The sequence below is a fragment of the Schistocerca cancellata genome, chromosome 8 (assembly GCF_023864275.1).
Source record: "Schistocerca cancellata isolate TAMUIC-IGC-003103 chromosome 8, iqSchCanc2.1, whole genome shotgun sequence".
Taxonomy (NCBI): Eukaryota; Metazoa; Arthropoda; class Insecta; order Orthoptera; family Acrididae; genus Schistocerca; species Schistocerca cancellata.
The window spans coordinates 261671281-261688649 of NC_064633.1; the positions used below are offsets into that span (position 1 = coordinate 261671281).

General features: G+C 43.5%; 1 pseudogene; it reads right to left on the reverse strand.

Annotated features, from left to right (window-relative positions):
- Positions 1 to 5698: 5698 nt before the first annotated feature.
- On the reverse strand, positions 5699 to 5816 carry LOC126095862 (5S ribosomal RNA; annotated as a pseudogene).
- Between the last annotated feature and the right edge of the window lie 11553 nt (positions 5817 to 17369).

Consider the following 17369-nt stretch of genomic DNA (forward strand, 5'->3'; position numbering starts at 1 on the left):
CTTTTCACTGGACTTTTAGAGTTTCAGTAAAGTACATGCCCTCCGTTGTATGCCTGGCAACTACGTGGCGTGCTCTGTATAAGTCTGCAGAGGTGACTTGCTGGTATCCGTTACCATTCTTCAATTAGAGCGAATGCGAGTCCTTGGAGAGACTGTCGTGGAACAAGACGACCACTAACACGTCTTTCGATCATGTCCCACCACGACTGAGTTTAGTTCGGGGCCGACAGCCGGTTATTCCATTATTTCAATTGCCAGGTTTCGCAAGATATCCCTATTGACGTCTGTCACATAGGCCGTGGCATTAGAAGGAATTCAGGGCGACCGATCTGTTCGGTGTACTACCTGATGAAAGACGTCCGTGGACTACGATAAGATCCGTATGGCGGTCAAGATTACAGCCTCTCCATAACATCACAGAACACTGGAAATCTGTCAGTCTTTTCCTGGACAATATTTAGCAGCTACCGCTCACCATGGATTTCGACGGACGAACACGGCCGTTACCTTGCGGCAGAGGATATCTGGACTCGTCTGTGAACAGCAGGTTCGTCACTGACGAAGTTGGCAGTCGACATGGGACTGGCAGAACTGAAGGTGAGCTGCGAGATGTTGTCGTGTAAGCTGTGTACTCGAACAGGACGTCTGTGTCATAACGCCCTTTCTCGCAACCGGCTCATCACAGTCTTATCGGACACAGCGGCTCCAGTGGCCCTTCTGAGACGTGTTGCAGTGCTCTGGCGGTATCAGTACGACGCCGCAACGCAGTGGGTGGTGTAACGCACCGCCGTCCTGTCTAACTGGCCTAGTGCACTGACCAGTCTCTCTATAAAGCCTCAACAACCTATGGAGACACATGAAAAGTCATTGGCATCTGCAGCAACATAACCAGAAGTCGATCCTTCTTGGATCAAACAGACCGCCCGTGCAACTTGCACTGCACTAAGATGGGGAATTGCAAGGCCTTGGTTGAAATCTGTACAAATGACAACAGCCGTGTGTATACTTCTCTATAAAATACTATGACACTAGTACTCACTTCGCCGGCCGCTGGTGGCCGAGCGGTACTAGGCGCTTCAGTCTGGAACCGCGCGATAGCTACGGTCGCCGGTTCGAATCCTGTCTCCGGGATGTATGTGTGCGATGTTCTTAGGTTAGTTAGGTTTAAGTAGTTCTAAGTTCTATGGGACTGATGACTTCAGATGTTAAGTCCCATAGTGCTCAGAGCCATTTGAACCAATCAGTACTCACTTCCTTCTGATGGCTTACCTGACACTATACGGCATAACGCAGCCAACAGATCGTGAATGGTTTTAATTGTTGCCTACACTGAGAGCGAAGATCTCAAGCCATGCAATAAAACCACACGAACCTCGTACATCAATATAGATTCAACATACCGGACGTACATACACGTGTTCCCATTCTTTTGAACAGTGTATATTCATTTGGCATATGCTATTGGCCTGTTCTATTAAGCTAAATTGTTGCATCACAAACAAATAATTTGTATTTCTAGACTACATTGTGGTTCACAACACTACACTCACTACACTACTTCGCACTATACTACTGTTCTTGGTATCAGAACGAAACTAAATCTCTTCATTGTCTGAGTATATATCTACTGCTGCACTGAGCGAAGACTCAGAATTTACAGAGCCTGTATTGCATTGGCATCCAAGGTGCGGAGTTGGGACACGGCTGTCACTGTCTCAGAAAATCCTTCTTTGTCCTCCCCGAGGCTTATCTCCTCGCTACTTCCGGGAGGTTGTTATACTTGTATGTTAGATAGTGGTGCCTCTCGTTGTTATGTTATATGGCCTCTTATTGGTTCCCTCTATGTCCTGCAGATTAGCAGTTCGTAAGCAGATATTTAGACTGTCATCACATTCAGCTTGTGCCACAGCTCCTCATTCCTTATGTTATAGACTGGTGTACCGCCAAAGACGTTCCCATCCTGGTCTGAAACATCTTATCTAATGGCACACGCTCAAGCGATGTGTTCCGGGTACTCCACATCCACGGTGTCTGCGGTGCGTTGGCGTATTTTCATTACATAACTGGGATATGGACCAATTCCAGATAGGCAGTAAACAGCTCGAATCTTCCTGGCTGATTAAAACTGTGTGTCGGATCAGGACTCGAACTTGGAACCCTTGCATTTTGAACTCAAATGCTTTGCTGACTGACTCATCCAAGCGCGACTCACGAACCTTCTTCACAGACCTACTTGGACTAGTACCTTATCTCCTACTTATAATCTTCGCAGAAGTTCTCCAACATACCTTGAGGGACAAGTCCTCCTGGGAGGAAGGACACTGCGAAAACATGGCTAAATCACAGTGTAGGGGCTGTTTCCAGTACACTTAATCTACCAAGAAGTTTCAAATCAGCTCACGCTCCAGTGCTGTTTCAAAAGTCATCTGGAATTTATTGGTCCCTTGGTCGGAAGCAGGTATGACATTCTTGACCTTTCTTTTACGCGAAGAAAAAGTGGGTAGTTTCAGATCGCCATTTCTGCTCCGTATCAGATTTTTTGCCATTCTCTATCAATAGAGGCATTGGCACTCGCGTGGCAGTACTGACACTACGACCCATCTTAGAAGAAGGTTAAGAACGGGTAAACCTACATTTATAGACTTTGTGAACTTAGAGAAACTTTTGATAATGTTGACTTTGAAATTCTGAAGGTATGGGGGGAGGGAGTAAAGTACAGGGAGTGAAAGGCTATTTAGATCTTGTACAGAAACCAGATGGCAGCTATAAAAGTCGAGAGGCATGAAAAGGAAGCAGTGATTGAGAAGGAAGTGAGACAGGATTCTAGGCTATTCCCGATCTTATACAATCTATACATTGATCAAGTGGTAAAGCAAGCCAAAGAAAAACGATAGTGGGAATTAAGGTTCAGGAACAAGAAGCAAAAACTTTGTGGTTTGCCGCGGACACAATAATTCTGTCAGAGACAGCAAAGGACTTGGAAGGGCAGCTGAACGGAAAGGAAAATGTCTTGATAGTAGGTTAAAAGATGAACATCAACAAAAGTAAAAAAAAGGATAATGGAATGCAATCGAATTAAATCATGTGATGCTGAGGAATTAGATTAGGAAGCGAGACACTAGAAGTAGTAGATGACTTATATTCTTTTGGCCGAAATAGAGGGGATATGAAATGTAGATTGGCAATGCCGAGAAAAGCGTTTCTGAAGAAAAGAAATTTTTTAACATCGAATATAAATATAAGTGTTGGGAATTTTTTCTGAAGGTAGGTGTTTGGAGTGTGGTCATGAATGGAAGGGAAACATGGACGACCAATGGTTTATAAAAGAAGTGAATAGAGGAGTTTGAAATGTGATGCTACAGAAGAATGCTGAAGATTAGATGGGAGATCGCGTAACTAATGAGGAGGTACTGAGTAGAATTGGGGAGACAAGAAATTTGTGGAACAACTTGGCTAAAAGAAGGGATCGGTTGATAGGACAGATCCTGAGACACCAAGGGATCACCTTCACTTGGAAGGGAGAAGGGAGTGACCGGTACAAAAGGGGGGAGGAGATCGTGGAAAGAGACCGCACAGGACAGAGCAGCATGAAGAGCTGAAACAAACCAGTCTTCTCACTAAATATCACAACAACGAGTTAGGATATAAGGATTAGATTGTCAGCCTGATTCGTACGCCAGCTAATGGGATTTATAGCTGTCATGTTGGGTGGCAGGTGGTAGGGACTTTATAAACGTTAACCTTAGGTTTTCATAAAACTGTTACATGAAATAATTGGTTAATATTTATAGTTATACTTTTACTTGCTGTAGCTATGCTTTATAAATTTTTTACTGCTAACGGAGATACAAAAATGGTCTTTAGGTTCAAAGGTTGACTACCCCTGCACTTGAAGAACGCACGAAATGCGCAGGGAGTTAATACAGTATGGATTTTCTCTACTTATCTACAATTTAAACTACACAGGATCCTCAAAAACCTGTAAAAATCTCTTCACTTAAGCGCAAATTTTGCCGTTGGCTATGCACTGCTCCCTCTTGTGGAAAAGGCTTTGACACACATTTTTTCCTAGGCCGGGAGCCGTTATCTGCCCTCCAATATTTTAATATACCGAAGGATGTTCTCCGTTACGCACAGAAAAAGAACAAACAAGAACAATGCACCCGTTTCGGTTAGACCCGTAGCGTGGCATCGTTTATCTGAACAGCAGTCGCCACAGACTCGCTTTTGAATGAAGCATGTTAAGGCGCATTAATGAAAGGTCTTTGTTGTGGTTTGGGGGAAATAATGTAGCGCATCAGGGACGATATTAATGAAAGGGACCACCATGTTGCTCGCCACTGGAGGGCGTACATGCACAAAGAGATAGCCTCGGATATGTGGCTACTGTGTGGGTTCATGCCAAACAGGTTTAGTAATACCAGATGAAGTCTTAAAAGATCTGCGCTGTGAGAGTTATATAGCTATTCTAAATCTCTGCTCTCCAGTGACCCGCAAGTCTATCTTTTGCAGTATTGAACTTCCTGCGTTTTGTTTCCGGGAAGCGGATACCCAATTCCTGAAGTTCACATGTGCATGATGCCACAGTACCTGGATCAGGTATTTTATGTTGCACCGTCTAGGCTAGTGGTATTTCACGTTTCAAAGTATTTATTATCGTTAGGAAAATTGGATTCTGTGTGGAATAAAATTTTACCGAAACTGACAACTTTTTCTATTAAATTAAAATGTCACTCTGAAGTACCTGACTTCTTCGAGCGTGTCGGATTTCCAGTGTCCTCGCCCGTAAGTTACCTTAGTCCAGCGATAATAAGTACACGTTTCACGTTTTCGTCCTTGTCAATCTAGTGGTCCATTCGATCCTTTGTCTCTTTCCTTTAACCTATGGCAACTCTCTCAATTCTACATACCACTTGCATCTATTGTTCTCAAAAATATATGTATATCTACCAATTTGTCTCTCCCTCTGGAGTTTTCCCCCTTCGATAGTTTCCATATGTTCTGTATCAGCTACTCTACTGTATATACGTGGCGACATTTTTTTCGGATATTGATATATAAAATTAAGGTGAGACTGGCCAATGATTCCTTCAGTCCAGATACACACTAAGCTCGAACTCTTACGGGAAACGGCAAAACGCCGCGAATAATGAGGATAATGGACAGGGACAGTAGGTCAGTAGTGTGTGGGTAAGTTGAGAGTTTTGGTTTGACGGGAGGCGTGCTACAGCAGTAGCGCTGAGCAACGTGTCCGAATGGCTTTACGGTCAGAGCATCCGTCTAGTAAACAAGAAACCCAGGTTCAGATCCTGATCTGGCACAGATTTTCAACTTTCTCCATATATGTACATCAGTGTCACGTTGCAGCTAAATGTCGTTCATTTCTTTGTGTCTTACCAAATTTAACACCAGTCGATACCTGAACAGGTAACCTTCCCTGTCATTTCAAGACTTTTCTAGTTCGTGCCTAGAAAATGGAAACGTCCTGTCGAAATATCGGAGTTTCTACTGAGTTTAACTTGCTACAGTCTCGCGAGTTATTGGCGTCGTTACATGCCGGCAGGATCACAGCTAGAGGGAGGGGGGGGCGGGGAGAGAGATGAATGATGTCAATTGCCCCCCTCCCCAAAAAAAGTAATCATGAACGAATTTTGTTTGTCGTATCTCCATGCCTCACAAGGGCTGAATGCACCCTTCTTGCCAACAGCGCTCGGCAGACCAGATGATCACCCATCCAATTGCTAGCCCAGGCAGACAGCGATTAACTTCGGTGATCTGACGGAAACCGGTGTTTCCACTGCGGTAAGGCCGTTGGCATTAATTACACTCACCAAGAATAAAAACTGTTTTGTTCACTTCATGAGTCCCTAGTTTTGGTTCTAGTAAAACGAATATGGCAAAGAAAATTTATATTAGCTCTAGCTTCTGTGATATACCAGGTTAAGATAAGACAATACGATTTAACTGCAGATGTCCACAACATTAAAAGTCCGTTTCACATTGTTTAATGACAGCTATGTTCTAAAATTTCTGAAATGAAGAAGAGTATCTGCCAGATGGCTGGGTCTAAAGACAATCATATGGTGGTTTAAGAGATCGTTGTCTTTTGTGTTTGCCTATCGTGAGTGAGTTCCAGTGCACAAAGACACACAGACTGACGGTTTTGTAGCAAAATAGACTTCAAAATAACCTTGCTGAAGTCTGTCACAGCTTTCCGTAGGCTGCACCATGATCCATATTTAGATATTTCATCTAGCCACTAATGTCGCAGGGAACGTGAAGCTGGATATACAGAGTGTTACAAAAAGGTACGGCCAAACTTTCAGGATACATTCCTCACACACAAAGAAAGAAAATATGTTATGCGGAAATGTGTCCGGAAACGCTTACTTTTCATGTTAGAGCTCATTTTAATACTTCTCTTCAAATCACATTAATCATGGAATGGAAACACACAGCAACAGGACGTACCAGCGTGACTTCAAACACTTTGTTACAGGAAATGTTCAAAATGTCCTCCGTTAGCGAGGATACATGCATCCACCCTCCGTCGCATGGAATCCCCGATGCGCTGATGAAGCCCTGGAGAATGGCGTATTGTATCACAGCCGTCCACAATACGAGCACGCAGAATCTCTACATTTGGTACCGGGGTTGCGTAGACAAGAGCTTTCAAATGCCCCCATAAATGAAAGTCAAGATGGTTGATGTCGGGAGAGCGTGGAGGCCTTGGAATTGGTCCGCCTCTACCAATGCATCGGGCACCGAATCTGTTGTTGAGAAGCGTACGAACACTTCGACTGAATTGTGCATGAGCTCCATCGTGCATGAACCACATGTTGTGTCGTACTTGTAAAGGCACATGTTCTAGCAGCACAGGTAGAGTATCCCGTATGAAATCATGATAAAGTGCACCATTGAACGTAGGTGGAAGAACATGGGACCCAATCAAGACATCGCCAACAATGGCTGCCCAAACGTTCACAGAAAATCTGTGTTGATGACGTGATTTCACAATTGCGTGCGGATTCTCGTCAGCCCTCACATGTTGATTGTGCAAATTTACAATTTGATCACGTTGGAATGAAGCCTCATCCGTAAAGAGAACATTTGCACTGAAATGAGGATTGACACATTGTTGGGTGAACCATTCGCAGAAGTGTACCCGTGGAGGCAAATCAGCTGCTGATAGTGCCTGCACACGCTGTACATGGTACGGAAACAACTGGTTCTCCCGTAGCACTCTCCATACAGTGACGTGGTCAGCGTTACCTTGTACAGCAACAACTTCTCTGACGCTGACATTAGGATTATCGTCAACTGCACGAAGAATTGCCTCGTCCATTGCAGGTGTCCTCGTCGTTCTAGGTCTTCTCCAGTCGCGAGTCATAGGCTGGAACGTTCCGTGCTCCCTAAGACGCCGATCAATTGCTTCGAACGTCTTCCTGTAGGGACACCTTCGTTCTGGAAATCTGTCTCGATACAAACGTACCGCACCACGGCTATTGCCCAGTGCTAATCCATACATCAAATGGGCATCTGCCAACTCCGCATTTGTAAACATTGCACTGACTGCAAAACCACGTTCGTGATGAACACTAACCTGTTGATGCTACGTACTGATGGGCTTGATGCTAGTACTGTAGAGCAATGAGTCGCATGTCAACACAAGCACCGAAGTCAACATTACCTTCCTTCAATTAGGTCAACTGGCGGTGAATCGAGGAAGTACATTCTGACGAAACTAAAATGAGCTCTAACATGGAAAGTAAGCGTTTCCGGACACATGTCCACATAACATCTTTTCTTTATTTGTGTGTGAGGAATGCTTCCTGAAAGTTTGGCCGTACCTTTTTGTAGCACCCTGTATGTAGAGTGAAAATTAATAAAACTGATAAACTGCAGGGACGGATTCCTGACTGGAAATGGAAGAAAAAAGGTCCTATGAACATGGGTCCGGAAATGCATCGTCGTTGCCACGGTAGATGGCGCTGACGAATGACAGTTTCTCTGAACACGTATTGTGTGTTCCTTGCGTGTTGCAGGTGATAGGGATGGCAGCGAGTCTCATGCAGGATACACAATAATCGTGCTTTGGCTTACACCAGGTTGTCAGGCCACTTGCCTGGAGCTTGTACTGGGGTTTGTCGCAATATCCTGTAGAACCCGGTCCTCCAAATCTGATGTAGGCACAGTCCGCTACCTCCTTGCAGATTCGTCTGTCTGAAAGGAACCATGATCACACAAGCGCCCAAACAAGGGTTGAAATGTTGTGTAACGTGATTGGTGTGTGTGAGGGTACTGGTTTCGGTGTAGCAGTGCTGTCCCCCGACCATTTTCATGTGCCTGGCCGTACACCATACCATCTCGGCCTGTTACCGACATGAACACCGGCTCATTCTGATGCTTGCAGTACGCTGCGCCACTCACACAGCCTCCACAACATACGAGGAACACACAGAACGTGTTCAGAGGGACTGTCATTCGTTGCCGCGTCAGCACCACCTACCATGAAAACGATGCATTTTTTTCTTTATGAGGCAGGGGTTAGCTGACAGTAGCACAATTTGCCTCTCTTCAGCGAAGAGATTACATAAAATATCACATGGGAACATTGTATACATAAATATGCGGATAAAAGAGGAAATGAACACTTGAGAAGGGGGGAAGCAATTGGAGTTGTTGTTGTTATGGTCTTGAGTCCAGACACTGGTTTGATGCAGCTCTCCATGATACTCTATCTTGTGCACGCTTCTTCATCTTCAACTAAATATTGCAACCTACATCCTTCTGAATCTGCTTAGTGTATCCATCTCTTGGTCTCCCTCTACGATCTCTACCCTACATGCTGCCCTCCAATACTAAATTGGTGTCTCCGTTTTCCTCCTTTCCCTGCCTGCTGCCTGCTGCCACATCCTCCACCTCTTCTTCCTTCCAACTCTGACCTTCCTCTTGCCCTCTCTCCTCCCTTGGGTTTCCTATCCTTCCCTACCCCTCTGCTGTTTCCTCCCTCCTCCTCCTGTACTTCATACTTCTTCTTTCCCAGTCCTTGCTCTCCATCGCCATCTCCTGAAGTTAAAATATACAAATAAGGGGTAGCTGGACGAGGATATTTACATAAAAGCCACGTTCAGCTAAAATGGCACTCGATGAAGACGTAGCATGGAGACACTGGCGGCACGAATAGCACATTTAAATACGCTGTTCACAGTATGGGACGACGACACAGAACACACACTGCACTGATGTTACATACACGGCGGGCACCAAAACATGACAAAGTAACTTCAATAAGATTTGAATGTCCTGCCAAGGGAGGGGAGGTCAGAGAGGAGGGAGAGAGGAATGTGAGATGGGGGATTGATGGAGGAGAGGGAGCAGGAAGGGGTGAAGGGGTGGAATCAGAAGTCAGAAGCACATCAAGGGCCAGAAGATGGGGATGGAGCCCAAGGACTGAGAAAGGAAAAGTGAGAAGGAAAGGGAGGAGAGAGTAAACAGCATGCGATGGGGAAGGATAGGGAACCCAAGGGAGGAGGGGAGGGGAAGAGGAGGGTCAAATTCGAAGGAAGACGAGGTGGAGGATGTGGAGATGGAGAGGGGGGGGGGGAACCACACCAGTAAAGGTACAGAAGCAGGCAGGATATGGATGTGTTCAAGGGAAAGGAGGAGATGTGGGAAGAGGACGAGGTCATAGAGGATCCTCATGGGGGACAGTAGACGAATACGGAAAGCGAGGCAGAGTACATGGTGTTAGAAGATTTGGAGGGCTTTATGGAATTTAGGAGTGGCAGAGATCCATGGAACACTGACATAACAATGGATGGAATGGATCAAGGATTTGTAGGTATGAAGGATGGTGGAAGTGATCAATCCCCATGTCTGGCCAGATAGGAGTCTCAAGAGGCAGAGTCTCACTGTCGCGTTCTCACTTCCCAAGCACGGGGTCCTGGGTTCCACTACCAGTGGAGTCAGGGATTTTTCACCTGCCTCGAGATGACTGGGTGTTTGTGTTGTCCTCCTCATTTCAGCATCATTCATGAAAGTGGCGAAATTGGACTGACCAAAGGTTGAGGATTTGTACGGGCGCTAATAACCGCTCAGTTGAGGGCCCCACAAACCAATCATCAGCATCATCATCATCATCATCATCATCATCATCATCATCAAGAGGCAGAGTCTACTGTGGGTTTTGCATTGGATGGTAAGGAGATGGGGAGTCTCGGTGAAGTGATGGTCAGGGATGAGGCCAAGGTATTTCAAGGTAGGGGTAGGTTTGATAGGGCAGCCATAGATTGTGAGGTGGAAATTATTTTGTTGGAATGAGGTGGTGGCACCTGCCATAATGATTGACTGGGTTTTGGAAGGATTGATTTGAAGGAGCCACTGGTTGCACCAAGTGGTAAACAGGTTTAAGGGTGTTTGTAGGGAGCGCTGGGACCGTTGAATTGTAGGATAGAGGGCAAGGAAGCCAGTGTTATCAACATATTGAAGGAGATCGATTGGTGGGGGTGGTTTGGGCATATCAGCAGTGTACAGGATATATAGGAGAGGAGAAAGGATGGAGACCTGGGGCACATCAAACACATCCATGCCCGAGGCAGGATTCGAACCTGCGACCGTAGCGGTCACGCGGTTCCAGACTGATGTGCCTAGAACCGCTCGGCCACACCGGCCGGATGAAAACAGGAATATGTCATGCTTGAGATTAATTTCGCTCTTAAAATAAAATACAAGGCAGCAGGCGAAGATTGGTGCGCATAGCAGAAACCGTCCTCCTCTTGGGAAGACCAAAAATATAACTTCGGATAACAAATGATTCAGGATCTATATCAGATTGCGGTGGCGGCAACTTCAGCGCGGTACTAGGAATGAGTGTGAAATGTGGAGTCGGAGCTCTCAGAGAGCACGTAGAAACTGTTCCATTAAATGCTCTTTACAAATGTCCGAGCATCCAGAATGAAATAATATCCGTTTCTATACATTTATATCTAGAAATAATAATCAGTAATATTTTGGTAGATGAAATCTGCGATATATCAGGGACACAGCAAATGGAACTGTGTCTACACTATTTTCAAAGATAATCTAACAACTATTGTAATTGGGAAGACTTGTCAGATTTTGTTCCAGACCGTGACCTAACAGGTCGAGAGTTAGCGATTGTAATCGTGAACAAGCTTGAAAGATATGAAGCTTGATTTGTCATATCTGTGTGGCCAGAACAACGATGTGGCGTCCGCAATGAGTGGTTATCACTCAACCGTTGGTTTGCGAAAAGTTCCCTCAAGCTAAATATGTACACTGCAGTGCTCAGTTTTAATCCGCCTCTGTCTAGTGCTTGCTCTGTTGAGCCAGTTTGCAATTGCATACGTATAGTATCCTCAGTCATGAATTTCTTTAAGGGTTTTTCACATCCTACAAATACTCGAAGAAAATTTAGGGATTTGTGATGATACATCAGAAGGGTCATTATTTTGCCCACGTGTGAAACCAGACTGGTTGAAAGAGACGATTCACTAATATGATTTAAACATGGTTACAATCAAAACTTGTATACCCTGGAAGTGCAGAAAGAGAGCCAAAATTTGGATACAATGGCTGAGGCAAGCCGGATTTTCTGTGCATAAGATATGGATGAATTCATGGTCCCACTTTTTGTACTTAAAGAAATAAAAGACTAAATTAATCTCCGTCCGAACATGTCTCGTAAGGCCCAACAGTACTGATGGGCCGCCGTGCCATCCTAGCTTAGAGGCGTCACTGGATGCGGAGACGGATCGGCATGTGGTACGCTCACCGCTCTACCGGACGTTGCCAGTTTTCGTGACCGGAGCCGCTACCGGTCAGTCAGGTGGCTCATGAATTGCCTCACAGGGGCCGGGTGCAGTCCGCTTGTCATCAGCGCTCGGCAGACCTGGACGGTCACCTACTTCAAGAGCTAGCCAAGTCGGACAGCGCTTGACTTCGGTGATCTGAGGTAAGGCGGTGTTAGTGAAGCGGTGTTACCATTAAGGCAAGACCGTTGGCGTCTTTGATTAAATGTTTTAATAAACTTTGCCTATAAGCATAGCACTTCAAGAAGTCGACTGTGATCTCTCACTGGCAACTGAACACTTACAATATGTTAGTGGCGTCTTGTGTGACACACGTGAAAATGCGGACTGCAAATTCAAAGGACTATTTTCTGACACAAAGGTGGTAGCAGAAGAAACGAGAATCGAGCTACTACTCCCTCGTATCACTCCATCACTTCACAGCAAAGAACAAGTTACAATGTGGTGTCACTTCTTCATAGGGCAGTTTCAGAAGAAATTTATACATTCCGTTAGTAAACAACATAACAGCGGAGCTTAGTGAGAGATTGTTAAATAGTAAGTCATTGATTTATACACTAACTTCAGTTTTGCCAAAACAGTGCATCAAGGAACACGTTGCTGACATATCAACCATTGCTACAAATGTCGGGTCTAGTGAAGCAGGGGATACAACCCGTCACTTTGACCAATTACGTCAGAATTGGCCAGAGAGCATTTATTGCACAGATGAAAGAGCTGACAACAATGTTCAGACACAAAGGAATACGAGAGACGAAAAATATAGTTGATATATATAAAGGCCAGTAGTATTTTCAAGTTAAGGATATCGCGTGTTTGTATCGTATTATATCTCCGGAAAATGAAAGGGAAAAAATGGATGGAAAATATTGGTAGCATAGATTACATCACGTCACATGTATAGGAGTTGTATCTCGAACCTCATTCGAACTGTATTGCTTAAGTGCAGTACAGGATACAATTTAGGCGTACGTCGATTTCTTCGTTTTCACTAGCTTTAGTGTCCTGTTGTTCAGCTGAACTGCGTATCCCCTTCACTAAACCCTAAATGAAGCAAGGAATACAAATTTTACATGTGTTGTTTATTTCGCCTCCGCTATCACTAACAGACTGTTCTTACGTAGATATTAGTACTATCGATGGCAGAACGAGCTACGTACATAATATTTGTATCCCATACTTCCGTTGACCTCTACATTTGTTCACTGCTAACGAAAACGTGGAAATGGGCGCACGTTACATTTGCAACCTGTACCTCAGTTGAACCACGCGAGGAGGCATTAAGACGACACATACAGTTTGTATCCCATACTTCACTATGGGGTACAGTTTTTTTTCCGCCTTCGATGCTAATTGTATCCCAGTCTGTACGTGAGCTATATGGCTTACACAACATTTGTATCCTGCTCTCCAGTTGACATAAGTTGGAAAAACTCATCAATGTGACATATGCCTTTCTTTCCGAATACGTAGTGTCAGTGTAAAGGTCGACTGAAAGACGGGATACAAATTTCAGTTGTGTCGGCAGTTTCGCCTTCAATATTGCTAGTACAGATCCGAAAAAATCGTACTGATACTTGTGCTGGGAAACGAAAGAAGAACGACAGCTGCGAAATTTCTATTACGTACTGGACTACACGAAAACATAGGTATTGGTGTAATACAACAATGAAATACGTCAAAATAGTCAAATGCAGTAAAAGAATAAAATGAGGAAGTGAACTTACCAGACGGGAACTTCCTAAAAGAACAGTACTCGCCTAGAAAGACATCAACAAAAATCACGCACAGCGACGAAATACACTTGTGAGGCTCATATCTTCGCCGCACTCACGACATCGAAGATACTCAGCAATGACAGCACACATTTGCAGAAACAAATCGTGGCCAACATGTCTTCCCCCATAGCCTCTCGTAAATCATCAAGGTTCATCGGAACAGATAAATCCATATCTACAAACGAAAATATACTAAAAATTGTTCTAAAATAAGAAACTAATAGTCCAGATTACCTCAATATCATTAAGGATGTTATTAAGTGCCGAATGAATTAGAAACAACCAATTAATTTAATAAATGCACACGAAGAATATTTTCAGCAATACGAAGCGACCTCTTTTAAAATCACATTCAATTATTTTAATGTACAATTATAGTTCTTATCCTGAACACAGAATTGTTTTATTATCTATGGCTCCAAGTGAAGACATTACTATCTATGAGTAATGTATGACGTCATTGGTCAAAGCCGACGGGTTGTATTCCCTGCTTCACTAGACCCCAAATTTCCGCACATTCCATACTGATGGAAGAGCTTTAAGTTAGAAATGCAACTGTGAAAATGCAAATCGAATAAAATACCAAATGCTAACCGCTCTGATTGTGCTTTCACTGCTTTAGGTCGTTGCAATGAAGACTTTTTCCATAATATAAAACGTATTCTAAAAGTTTTGGTTAGTATTCTAGTATCAACGGTAACACGTGAGACAACATCCTCAACATTAAGAAGGCTGAAGCACTATTTGCTAATCACCATTGGAAATAGCAGAATACGTGCCCTAGCACTGTTATCTGTTCATGGGAGCCTCACTATTCACTTATGAGCACATGAGGTATTTGAAACGTATGGTGAAGTTGCTCCTCGGAGGCTTTCCTCGGAGGCTTTCCATGTAGTAAGTTGTAATAGTATGTCTATTGAAATATGTGTGCGCATTATGATGCATTTGCGCTCTAACGCTTTACAAAAATTAGCATACAAGTTAGAATTTGAAATTAAGGATATATTGTCCGATTACCCCTTCCCCCTCACACACACCAAAATAAAATAATTTTTATTGCGGGTCTGCATCCTGAGAAAAGCTTAAAATACACAACTATCTAAGACTTGACAGTTGCTCCTCCTTGGGCAAGGGGTTGAAAATTATAGTTAAGTCATTCACAACAAGTGAATATAACGATTCCCAGTCAATAAAAGCTAGGGAGTTCTCATCGACAATTTATGCAATTGATATGTTGGCAAATAAAACGTACTTTCGATCCATGAGTTTTAAAATCAAAATAAATATTACCTCACTTTGTTCCAAAGGCATCCATCTTGATGCCATCGACTACTACCTGAGAATGTGTCCGAATCATTTGCCTGTACATTTTTGATGATAGGCGCAAGTATCAATTGTTACCCCATATGGAGGGTGGTGCACACGGTCTGTCCACGCTGAAGGGGAGATGATGTCTACCGTTTCATAGACAAGCGATTCAGCATCTCCTATCTGGCACGTTGTGTTCTTTTCGGCCTACGAGCCTTTAACTTGTAGCCAAATGAATCCGAACGAATTATACTATTATGATGGCAAACACATAACTGTGTGACCACATTGAAGTGCAAGAAAGTCAAGTTTGTGCGATTGTTAGAGTGACGCGCATAAATAAACGAGCCACGACTCTGGTTTATACTGTGCAGAACATTTTTAGTTTTAAGCTAGAGCACAACATCCACTTTCTTGGTGTTTGCGTTTAGTGTTTTCTCTCTTACTGCTGAATGATTACTGACGTTATCCATTAGAATGACGGACTTCGGACCAAAGTATGGCAAGAACTATTTAGCGAACCAGTTCTTGAGAGTGGCAGCCTTCATTTCGAACGGTAGTTATTGCTGTTTCTCTTACACCTAAAGACAAGTTTGCTCTCAGGGACAAAACTAAAGGAAGAGACAGATTGCAGAATAATTATGCTATAACCTTCTCGTAAGGGAACTCTAAAACCGGCAGTACCATCACTCATTTTCCAGTAGCATTTCCTGGAATTGTTCTGATTCACCCGTGTTTCATCAAGATAATACACTGCTGAACCACGTTCTTGTCCTATAACGTGCATCTTTATAAGGAACGTGAACTGTGCTGCAGCTATGTCACCTCTTTCCATTACAATCTTTTTTTCATTACATTTAAAACTGCTGAAGCACTACCTGTGAAGCCACTTTTCTCATGCATATTTGTGAGAAACTTTTGCGACGTCGGATATTCACCATTTACATAATTTCAAACACGCGTCAGTGTAAGACATCTTGTCAAAATAATCCATTTCTTTTATAGCGATTTCGATGCCTTCCAGGTGACACAAAAAACAACTTTCCCTGACGTTTCTACAGCTCTGATAATTTCATTTACAATTCTTTGCACAGTTCTTTTGGGGACACCGTACACTGCTGCCGTCCATTATAAATGCAGTAAATAATTCCCCCCTCTCCTCCCTCTCCTACCGACTACTAGCGATGCACTTCACTGTATTACGTCATCTGACCTATTTATTTGTAAATGGCAATAACACATTTACAGATACACGTTCACAGCTCTATTGCGACAAGAAAATAACATCGACACTGGTATGAATAATTCAGTTGCTCTGTGATTGAGACTGCATAGCCGTAGAGTACGGCAACAGAGCAGCTTGCGAGACAGAGATTCTCGCCGTATAGCTGTAACTCTCTGGTAGCCGCTTGGAAAGAGAATTAATCTTACTGACTGCCAGATGCTATTGGCGGGCCTTCCTACTGTATGTAATTTATCCGTATACTTATTGTTGGTGAATATTGAATTTTTCTTGTTGATTTTAATTATAGTTGATACATCACTCAGTATTGTTTTTTTGGCTATAAACGTAGCTGGTTGTTTTTTAATAGGGGATAAAATATATTACTTACATGTGCCTCCACATTCAGGCACAGTTTCGTGGAATACCTGGCAGAACCACGAAAAAGACCTGCAGACTCATGAATCATTTGCTTTATAGTACATAGTTTGGTTGCAAAACTTCGTGAGTTTCTTCAGCTTGTATGGACTGAAGTTTTTTTCCAGATAATTTCAGGGATTAGCAGAGATATTTTGAGATCCTTACATATTGCTTACAACAGTTTCTGTACATTTGAAAAGTACAATAGTTCACTGAATGGAGAAGATATTTTCATTATTATGTTATAGAGTATGTAGTTGACTTTTTTATAGGCTTGATATAACATCAGCAGTTTCATGACTGCATCAGATTTTTGAGATCATAAATTATTACGGAATTATCGGTTGAATAGACAAACGAACTATCAGGAGTCTTGAGTAATAGATGGTTGAGGATATCGAATGGAGGAGTTAGTGCTGCTTGGTTTACCCAAGAATGTCTGGAGTAGGATGATCATAACGGTCCAGAGAAGTAGAGTGGCTGCTTGTCTCGCCGACATGTGTGAGATTGCCATGAACATGAAACAATCTAACGAAATGGAATCAATAAGGAATAATATTTGAAACTTCTGTATGTAAGAATTGCAAAACTGCGAGGTGTTGCCGAGCGCGTCAGGGGGGGATAAATCCAGAATAGGAACCCCTATCCAGAAACGTCATCCGACGTCGCTAGAGAGCGTCGAAGTTATAGGCTCCTGCGCCCATCACTATACAGGCTATCCCAGAAATGTTGCGTCAGACTGTGAGGTGTTGCAGAGCGTGTCGGGGGGAATAAATCGAGAATAGGAACCCCAGTCCACAATCGTCA